The 11,165-nt window shown below is 37.1% G+C and overlaps 1 long non-coding RNA gene and 1 other non-coding gene across 2 annotated transcripts; both read right to left on the bottom strand.

Moving 5' to 3' along the window:
* Positions 1-2,388: 2,388 nt before the first annotated feature.
* On the bottom strand, positions 2,389-3,217 carry LOC107791880 (uncharacterized). Its single transcript, XR_001649361.2, has 2 exons — positions 3,078-3,217; positions 2,389-2,988 (listed from the first exon to the last, which is right to left on the bottom strand). It is a non-coding gene; the product is annotated as an uncharacterized LOC107791880 (long non-coding RNA).
* Positions 3,218-7,793: 4,576 nt separating this feature from the next.
* On the bottom strand, positions 7,794-7,897 carry LOC142182383 (small nucleolar RNA R71). The gene has a single exon (XR_012711218.1). It is a non-coding gene; the product is annotated as a small nucleolar RNA R71 (small nucleolar RNA).
* Between the last annotated feature and the right edge of the window lie 3,268 nt (positions 7,898-11,165).

Raw genomic sequence — 11,165 nt, 5'->3', positions numbered from 1 at the left:
TGTAATATGATTTACATTACCAGCATATCGATTAATTTGGTTCAGCTTAGACAATGAAGAAGAATCCGACCATTAAACTTGTATGAATATCATTTGGTGGTAACACCTCCAGGCACACTACTTGCAACACCTCTCTCTATATAAATATGAATTCCACTGTATCAAAAAGTTTCTCTTTTTGGTACAATGCATTGCCTTTTGAACTGGAAACCACTGAATACACAATTAACATATGACTGCTAACGACCTACCAAAGATGACTGGCGAGGTTTTGTGCTTTAATTTTGTTAGTTATACCATTCTGTCATTGTTTGGACATGTTTTATTTGCTTCCACTATCATTACATGATGATTGCTCCTGCTTCTAATACATAGTATTTGCAGAGACTAGAGAGTTCCTCTTCTTTTCCCTTCATCTTCAGTACATAGAAACTTCTTATTCTATCTCCTTCTACCTTTCTCTTTTACTAGTTTTCTCCTTTTCAATCTCAGTGTCTTTTACGGTGTTCGTTAGCACCACTAGATAAGGCATGATAACAAGAAAGGTTGTAGAAAATGGCGCTAAAAATGATATCTGAAGAAAGAAAGATTTTTTTGAATTAGAGCCTACAACTATCAATAAATCATACTGCTTGCAAGAAATTATTGTTTCTAAGAAGCTTATTTCAGAAAATTTTATTTGCTTATTTAACTTGTGATCTTCATTGACTTTCATGTATTCCTTGAATCCATCCACGACATGCAAAGATTAATTTGTTTGCTCAGTTCTTTTCTCACTATCACGGGTGCCAATTTGACATCAAATAGAAATTAACAAACTTCACACTGAGATGAGTTCCTCCACTACATCCATTGAAACAGAGGTAATCTTTGATTAAGAGGTATGGCATTACTTAGGTCAAGCTCAAGTTATGACGTATCCTTTTCCTTTTAACATCTTTGATCGGTATGGAGCAAAATGTTTCGGGTTACTAGCCCTGTGCTGCATAAATGCAAGGGGCTAAGTTTCACTTTCACTTGGTACTATTTTCACCTCCACTTGGCACTTGGTTTGGTTACTCACTGATGAGTAATAATGTCACTTTTTTCTTTATACTTCACTACAAGTTTTGAAACTTATCGACATCAAAATTTTGATTATGATATTATCCCCCTACTGCACAAAGCTTCTTTGTCATGGCTGTTCCTTTCACATATCAGTTTCGGAAATAGCTTTCAAATGAATCATGAGAATGAAAAGCGTGTGTTAATATTTTAACCATACTGAATGATATAGTTGACGATAGATGAAAAAGCATAGTCCGGATTTCTCAATTGAAATGCATCAAGAATTGTAACTACATAATTGTGCTTAACTTTCTGCAAGAGAGATGACTGCAGAGATCTTAGAGTTGATTTCTGGGAAGCCGAGTTATCAATGGATTTTGCTTGATTAATACTTGAAACGCTTCTACTTCCCTCCTAATACGACAATATTTAAAGGCCAAATACATATGTAGCCCTTTAAACATGATATTAATTACCGTTTAGACATCTTAATTGAGATTGTACCTATTTAACACCTAAACTTAAGTAAAATGTGTCTATTAAACACAACTAGCTGACATGACACATAGTTTGAGTCTCACTGTGGAAAAGCGCATGAAAGCTTAATTTTTTTTCTTTTCCTTCCTCCATCCCCTCCACCATATCGCTTATATATTTTCTCTCCCTGCCACTACCCCTCCCCCCAATCATATTTGGGAGATTCCCATGCTTCCTTTTCAGGAAATGGACCAATGAAAGATGAAGTTATTAGAATACAGAGTCTAGCAATTGGATTAAGATAATTAAGCGACTAAACGGATGTTAGAGTTTTCATACCTACAACACAAATACTGTGCTGGGGGGGGGGGGGGGGGGAGAGGACTACACCATATAGCCGTGAAGATAAATTATCAAGATGCATTACGAAGACCAAAGATCAGTTAAAAAATTACTTCAGGAAATGTTTTGCACAAGATGACATGAAGTGATGCAATCGGAACAAGTTCATTCCGAAAAAGCATTTATATCTTACATACTTTGTATTCGGTCCTACAACGACCATTTTGATCAAATGTAAAGCCTTTCGAACAACTCGTTGTATTTTGTTTTATTATCCATTAGTCAAGTGTGTTAAAGTGACTTGCTATTCGTACTTTGTATAAGGATCAATTGTCTTGTACAAATTAATAAGAATTTCGAATATTACTTATATTATCCGTACGTATGTCCCATTTTACTTAGTGTATTTTCACGATTCTAATTCGAAATCGATATTCCTTCAGACTAGATATCCATCCGGGTTTGTTATCTCATTTTACGCCTAAATAAAAATGAGATGTCATCTCCACAAGTATCGAAAAATATAAAAAAGTCCTCTTTTATATTTAAGCCCAATACTTAACATTTAGGCTCTAAATTCTTGCTTTGAAAAAAATAAATAGAAATTAACTTAAGTCAATGCGACTAAGTATAAACGTTCAATAGAAATGGTAACTCTGAAAATGGAGAAAGACAAAAATATTTTTAAGGCGAAATACATAAACGGGCCCTTCAAGTTGTCATCAACGGTTAACCAGACACCTCAACTGACCCCATTTTCAGTTGGACACTTCAAGTCTTCAATAAAGTAGGTCAATTAAACACCCGACCTCATCAGCCCACCTCGCGTGAAATGCACTCTCGGATCCATTTCAAACGAACAAACGAGAAAATGCCATGTGTAATTTTAATTAAAAAATTTTCCACCTATTATAAAACAAAACAAAAAAAGCAATAATAATAATTTAAAAAAGAAAGAAGAACAATAATTATGGAAAAAGCTCCTTTAATCACCATCTCTATGAATTACCACCGGCCCTTCCTCCTCGTCTCCAGTTTTCTTCAGCAACTACTTTGCAGAAGAGGGAAATTGCAAAAAAAATAAAATCAAACACACCACTCACACTAATAATGGGAAACATACTGCAAAAACATGGCCAAAGTAATTCAGAACAAAACCAAGCACAAGAAATTGCAGTGGCAGAATTACCAGATGAACATCAAAATTTTACCTGTGAAATTTGTATCGAGCCAATGTTGTTACCCAACAGAAAATTTAAGAACCAAAATAATTGTGTTCATCCATTTTGTATCAACTGCTGATTTGAAGCAAAGACGAGCAATTCGGGGCCTTTCACATTTAAGGCTAGGGTTTCAGAATTTTGGGGTTTGGAAGGGATGATGGAAATAGGCATTTTCGGCAAGATTCGCGATTTGCCTAAAGGTCTTGTAGCTGCTTGGATCACTGCAAAGACGAATCAGGTTCCATTGTTTCTATCTTTTGCTTAGGCACGCAAAATTCAACCAGGTTCCATTGTTGAACTAGGTTACATTGCAAAAATTGAACATAGCTCCATTGTTGTTAGCTTTTACACCACTATTGATAGTAATTGTTTATGAAGAAGAGGGGGTGGATTAATGGCGGAAGGAAGAGGTTTGGTGAAGATGAAATATTTTGGGAAGAAAGTGAAATTAATGTATGAAAAATAAAATACAGTGGAATCCACATAAAATAAAGTTAAATTAAAAGAAAAAAGAAAAAAACCTTAATTTTGAGCATTTCACGCGCTTAGAATTAAGTATAAAGCACACACTTTGCCATGTCAGCGTGAAGGATTCACGAAGTCGTACTTTAGTGGAGAAAAAGTATTAAAATGATAAACGGGTCAGTTGAGGTGTCTGGCTAACCGTTGAGAAAACTTGAAGACCTGTTTATGTATTTTGCCTATTTTTAAAGTACGAAATACTCAAACTCAAAAATATGAGTTGCAAGGTTTCATTGATACTTCAAGGCAAAAAAGTCCAGACAAACTGTACAAGGCACAAAAAAAGATATATTCTCAGGAATCATTTGATTCATGGGAGGCAGGATCCAGATTAGCTAATTGGGAAGTTGACAGAGCAGTTTGGAGGTGATTAGCTTGAGAAAATGGAGAGGTAGGATGTGGCTCAGTGTCTTCTTCTTTGTCTGTCTCATCCTGTTGGTCAAGAAGCACCCCTTCCTCTAACGAATCTCCTTCAAAGATAGATGAATTCATGGCTCACCGAGCATTCTTTATTGCTAGCTTGGCTTTCTCAATTTTCCTTTTAATATTGGGTATTGCGACATGAGCTTCTTCCTAAGTTTTTAACTGGGTTTTAAAAAAATTCAATTCGGATCAATCTCGGACTAGATCTTGAGATCTTCATAGTCTGGAGACGTTTTTTCATTCTTGGCTTATAGCTCTGCATTTTAAGTTTTCAAATCTTTAAGAGCAGCTTCCGAAACTTCAAGTGCCATCTTAAGAGATTTTACTCTATCTCTCAATATTTGGAGATCATTTATGGCCCTAGAATACTCTTCCACAAGCTAGCCTGAGTATATGTCCTTCTGAATGAGCAGCTTTGAGACTCCAAATTTCTTTGCTTGCTTTAGAAAATTGTTTAGCAAAAGAGATTCCCTATTCCTTTAATTTTGCCTCCATCTGCTCTAACTCTTTAGTAATCGATTTTTCCTGATGACCTGATATCTTTTTATTTTCAGCCTTTAGTCTTTCGGTGGCTTTCTTATACTCTGAGATAGTATTATATGCTCCAACACTCTCTGCATAAGCTCAATAGAAACCAATGTACTCTGCAAAATGAAGCATATAAGAAACAGAGTCAAGCCATATTGAATGAAGATAACTCTAAGTCGAAATTTACATTAAGGGTCGAAGTCACCACGTAATTCACCAAACCTGCCGTAGAGACATTATTTATCAACTCACTCTCTAGAGGACTAATCAGCCCATGTAACCAATGAGAGATTCTCCTTAGATGAGATAGATATTCACATAATCTGGTATCTTGATTCTGATCGTACGGATGCCAGTGGTGGTTGAAGGCCAATGTTATGATCCAAGAATACATGAGTGTCTGTGATTGCTTTGTTTTGAATAGATTTTTCTATATCTTGGAACCTGACTTCACAAAAAGTGTCTCTAAATTTTCTATTTTTGGATCTTTAATTGGGGCTTTTCCTTGATGCGTATCGCAACAGAGAAGTGGTATCCTTCGTTTTTGGAGTTGCACTTAGCCATTGGAGTTAGTTTTAAAGGAGGAGAGTCCAAGTTTTGCCATTAGCATTTTAGTCCCTAATATTTTTATTTATCAAGTTTCTATTATTACTATTAGGTCTTTTTAGTAGATTCCATCCTCTATCAATACGGTAACTGGCAAGATAGCTGGGAAGGGAGCTCCTACTAGTTCCTTGCTTAGCAATCTTATCCTATTTCTGATTTCATCATTTATATATTATAATGGCTTTTAGGGTTTGTTGTCAATGAAAATTTCTCCTAGTTTAATTCTAGCTTTAGCTTTAAATTAGTTTTCTCTTCCAAATTTGTACTGCTCCATTGCAGCTGCATCATTTGGTCAGAGCATAACTCTTCGGGCTGTGAGTAATGGCTTTCGATATCAAGAATCTAGCTGATACTGTCGAAAGGCTCTCAATGGACATAGAAACATCACATTGCGACAAAATTAGATGGAAGAGAATCGTGATAAGGCCCTTAACGAGCTTAGAAGCAATACAAGCTTCACAAGAGCCAGCTGAACTAGATCTGGGTGCTGAGTGATGGTGGACTATAATCTCATATTTTAGTCGCTTATTCCATTCTAATTCACTGCACTTTACTTGGGTTTGAGCTTTAATCGCTAGTGTTTTGTACTTATTGTGTATTTTATGCCTTGTAGGAGTGATTCCGAGCTATGTAAATGTTGTGGAACTAATTCGAGCTATCTGGATCTTTGAAGTCTGAGTAAAAGCCCAAAGGATTAAGCCGAGATCGCGTTCGGGGTCGAGAACTACATCTGGACTTCAAAAATCGAGCAAAAAGCAAACTCTAAGAAATTTGCAATGATGCGACGCATAGTGCGAGGCCGTAGTGTATTTTTGGCTACCTGATAGAAGTTGAGCTCTCTGGATTTCCCCACTAATGCCCCGCATGATGCGGCGCGCCTATGTAATTTTTACAGAGCCAATGTCCTATTTCGGCTAGGAGAAGGTGGTTTCATCTGGGTCCGACCCTACTTGGTATAAATACATGGAAAAACTTTATTTTATGGACTTTTGACATATTTTAGAACTAAGGATGGTAAGGAGGAGTGGGAGAAGCAAAAACACAAGGATTTCATCATTCAATCCTCACTCAAGACTCGAGTTTGGATCGTTTTATGTTTTCCTTTAACTTAAACATATATGTGATGAATTGCTCCTTATCTATGGAGTAGTTCTCTTTAGGGTTTGATGGATTTGGTGTATTGATATTTGTTTGTGGATTATAACTCTAGTTTTATATATTGAATCGTTTTGGGTGATTTAATTGTTGCATCTATATTCACTTGTTCATGTAATCGAGAGAGGCATAACTTCTGATATCTTTGCATTATTTTGTTGGTTGAATTCATTAATTCTTCTTAGTAATCGGAAGAGGCTAGTTGAATTGTTGATTGAACCTAGTTAGGCGGATAATCGAGAGAGGTTCTCCGAATGACCAATCCACTACGCATTCTTGCATATGTTTACAGAGCTTAAATTGGTTAATCTTGAGAGGTTGAGACTTAATCGAAAGAGGTGTTTCTACTAAACATTTGAACTAATAATTGAGTGAATTCGAGAGACTCAATTGAACATTAGAAGTGAATTATCTAGAGTTAGATCCCAAACAATTATCTTGCACCTATCCTATCAAAACCTTATCTTCTCCATTGATATCTTTCTTTTCTTATTCCTTACGTCGATTGTCATTAGTCAATAGCTTTAAATTCTTAGTTAATTTTAGTACTAATCACATCAAACTCAACTTTTGATCATCTTGGATGGCAATTAAACTAGAAACTACGAAAATATTGTTTAACTCCAATCCCTGTGGATATAATATTATACTATACTATATTTGATTATCGAGCATAATTATAAGTGTTGTTTTGCACCCGTCAATTTTTGGCGTCATTGCCGGGCGTTGGTGTTCTTTGACTGTGCGCAGGTTGCAGGTTTAGATTGGTGCATGACTCGAGCTTCTGTGAAAAAAGTGCAACCATACGAGCCCGAGATAAAAAACAATTGCGACAGCTGAGGAAGGAAAGAAATCTCACTGAGAAGTTAGAAAAGGTTGGGCAATCCTCAACCAAAGAAACTATGGCTGGAATCGGTGATGATGAAAATGTGGATTTGGCTGCAAGAGAAGCAGCCCAACAAAGAGAAAAAGGCTACATGGAATGCTGAGGAAGAAGCTATTTGAGCTGTAGAAGAAGTCTATGAAGAAGAGAGGGGTTAGAGAATTGCTCAAAATCAACCCTTGGTTGCAGATCAGTTTGGAAATATAGCTCCTGGGACTGGGAGATCACTTGGCGATTATGCTAGACCGGTCTACAACCAAGGACTATCAAGTGTTAGACCACCTCCAATTGCAGCTAACACTTTTGAGTTGAAGCAAGGGTTGCTTCAAACCCTTCAGAACTGCTGTGTCTTCTGAGGAAATATGAATGAAAATCCAAACAATCATCTAATAGACTTCGAGGAGATTATGAACACATTTCAATACAATAGTGTGTCACAAGATGCAGTTTACTTAAGAGCATTCCCCTTCACACTCAAAGATGAAGCAAAGCAGTGGCTTGGAAGCTTGTCCTAGGAATCGATTAGAACATGGGAGGAGATGACCAGAAAATTTCTTGATAAATATTTCTCCTCAGCTAAGACGAGCGAGTTTAGAAAAGAAATCCATAACTTCTTCCAGAAAGAGACTGAAACCGTGTTTGAAGCATGGGAAAGGTTTAAGGAGATAGTGCAAAAGTGTCAACATAGCGGAATTGAACTCTGGATGCAACTCCAGGACTTTTGGGATGGATTGACACTGGCCTCACGTAGAACATTGAACAATGCAGTTGGAGGCCCTTTGATGAAGAAGAATCCAGAGGAGATAGTTACAATTCTTGATGAGTTATCTGAAGATGCAAATCAGTGGCCCTCTGAGAGCGCTAAAAGAAGAAGATCAACTGGTTTGCACCAAGTTGATGCTAATACTTCTATGCAGGTACAACTTGATGCTATGGCCAAAGAAATACGAAAGCTAACCTTAGCCACCATACATAGTGAACCTCATGCAGCTTGTGACATATGTGAAAGAGGACACCCTACTCATGAGTGTCAAGCCTTAACTGAGGAAGTGAATGTTGTGGGGAATTATAACTTCAATGCAATGGGTCAGAAGCACCCCGATTTTTCATGGAGTTCACCTGGGGCTACTGCAAATGCATGGCAACAAAACAACCCCAGATTTTAAGGACAAGGAGCTCTGGTTTTGTGAATCAGCAGAGGCAGCAGTTTCAACCTCAATATCCCACTCAGCCTGGTCTAGAAGATCTCATGAAGGCCTTTACTATGAAAACTGATGAAAGATTTGAAGTACAAGGGGTAGCAATTCGAAATCTAGAGAAGGAAGGGGGGCAAATTACAACAATATTATCTGGGAGACTCCCAGGTACCCCGCCCACTGATATAGAGAGAAACCCCAAAGAAACAGTGAATGTTATAACCCTGAGAAGTGGGCAAGTGTTGAAAGAGCCCACCCCAGTCCAAAAAGATATGGAACCTGAAAAAGGAAGTGGGGAGCAACTGAAAATTGATATTGATAAGAAGAAGAAAGACAAGAAGGGAGCTGAGAAAAAGAAGAAAGAAGAGAATTCGAGAAGGGAGGAACATGAAGAGAGCAAGCATATGCCTGCTCTACCTTTTCCCCAGAAGCTACATAGAGAAAAGCTGGACAAGCAGTTTGAGAAATTTCTTGATATGCTGAAACAAGTTAATATGAACCTACCATTCACATAAATGCTCTTACAAATGCCAGCTTATGCCAAATTCTTGAAGGAGATCCTGACAAAGAAGACAAATATAGAAGAGACCTCAGTGGTAAATCTCAAAGAGCATTGTAGTGCAATCTTACAAAATAAACTCCCACAAAAGTGTGGAGATCCAGGGAGTTTTACTATACGTTGCTCTTTAGGCACTATTGTCACGACCCAAACCGATGGGCCACGACGGGTGCCTGAGTCCTACCTGTCAAACACCCCTAAGCATGCATCTAAGATATGAACCTGAATAACATTTGCTTAATTACGAAAATAACATATATGAAGAAAACCTGCCAACAAGGCATGTGTACATATACATGCAGAATACAGTGGGCGATCCGGCAAGGCTACTATAGGCAACTATACATCAAAACTGAAAGTCGACAATACCACATACAACCCAACTAGACATACTATCTACAGACCTCTAATAGAAACATAACTTTACAAAGAAGGGACTGAGCCACGTCATACCCATGTATATATAAAAACATATCGTACCAAAATCAAAAGTAGCTCCGGATCAAGTGGAGTACGCTAACTCTCGCTGATCAGGGATCCTAAGAAGGGGGACCGTCAGCTTGCCTACCTGCACCTGCGGGCATAAAATGCAGCCCCCATGAAATAGTCATCAGTACGAAAAATGTACTAGTAAGTAAGGCATAAAAATTAGTACGTAAAAACATAGATAAAACATGGAATAAAGACACACATCTTTAAATCTAAATAACTTTGTAAATTCTGAAACATTAAAAATGTCATGCACATGCGTATAAATATCGTGTCGTGCATAAGTATGGGTGTACATAATATCATCAAGCCACTAAGGGAATCCCATCATATCTTCTCGGCCACTGTGGACAACATCATCAACATATATCAACTGATCAGGTGGTGGTGCGTATATAACGTCGTAACCTTTTCCATATCCCATATACATATATTTACATATATACACGTATATAACGCCATCTGGTCATGGGTCAATGCACATGTATCAGTGGGTGAAATGCATGAAAAATACGTAATAATCTCAATATTCCTTCCGGATAACCTTTTTCAACTGCGTATTATTCTGAGACCAATGAATAGAAGATAATAATAATTCTCATGGGGAATCAAGAATATAGACACCCCTAGTATCTCTATGAATAGAATAATTTATGGAAACTGTGCGTTTACCCATCTCTTTTGTATAATTTGGGTCATGCCAAAAGAAAGAAGGGATGGCCTTAACATACCTGGAGTAGGGAAAATTCCGTATAATATTGTTGGAGAAGATTGCACCGTACTAGAACCGCAAAATTTTACTTTGCTATGGTTTTAATCAATTCTTGTTATAACTGTTTGCAAGAATTTCCGTTGGAGAATTTGAAACTTGGCGCCTGTTCTTGGAGAGTTGAATTTAGGAAGCAAGAATTAAATTTCATTCTGACTAAAATGAACGAAGCTTCAAAGGACCAAGCCTTTAAATGACCAAGCTTTGAAAATGACCAAACATTTCTTATAAGTTTTCAGTGGTTTACACGTTTTGGGCCTACTAAGCTTATATGACTAATTAGTCATATGCTTGAATAGTGGCCTACTGCTACGTGGGGAGTGTGGTGAAGATTATTAATCTTTACTCACTTATTAGTTAACTGAGTAATGTTCTGTTACTCGGTAATTAACCAGTTGCCCGCATAATTTAAAAATTACCCCAAATTACTTAAAATTCTACTTATTTTTAATATAATTTATAAATTATAATACCGTGGTCATATGGTACTAGTTCATAATTATCGGATATTATCGCTCGACCCGTATTTTATCTCAAATTGGCCACTTTCAACGAAACTCGTTTTTTTAATTCGTGTATCCCTTTATCTTTCATATCACTTATTTATCGCTTGTTATAAATAGTGTAAATACGTTAAAGTCAAAATGATCTCATCCCCGAGTCTACGTCAATTAACTTAAGACAAAACTTTTAATGTACGAAAATGTGAGATGTAACATCCTTCCCCCTTAGAAACATTTGTCCTTGAATTTTTAACTCCCCATGATCTATATAACTTTGGCAGGGTTGTCTCTGTAACAACACCACTACCAACTCTCCCCGTAGAAGCTTAATAACCCAACGCCACACATGACCATAATTATGAATAACGACAATGTCCTTACATGACCAACGACAATAACCAACACAAGAATTTATACACGTACCTTATGGTTATGACGTCTCA

Source organism: Nicotiana tabacum, chromosome 6 (genome assembly GCF_000715075.1).
Source record: "Nicotiana tabacum cultivar K326 chromosome 6, ASM71507v2, whole genome shotgun sequence".
NCBI lineage: Eukaryota > Viridiplantae > Streptophyta > Magnoliopsida > Solanales > Solanaceae > Nicotiana > Nicotiana tabacum.
The sequence above is the reverse complement of the archived record's forward strand: the minus strand, read 5'-3'. Positions and strand labels throughout refer to the sequence as shown.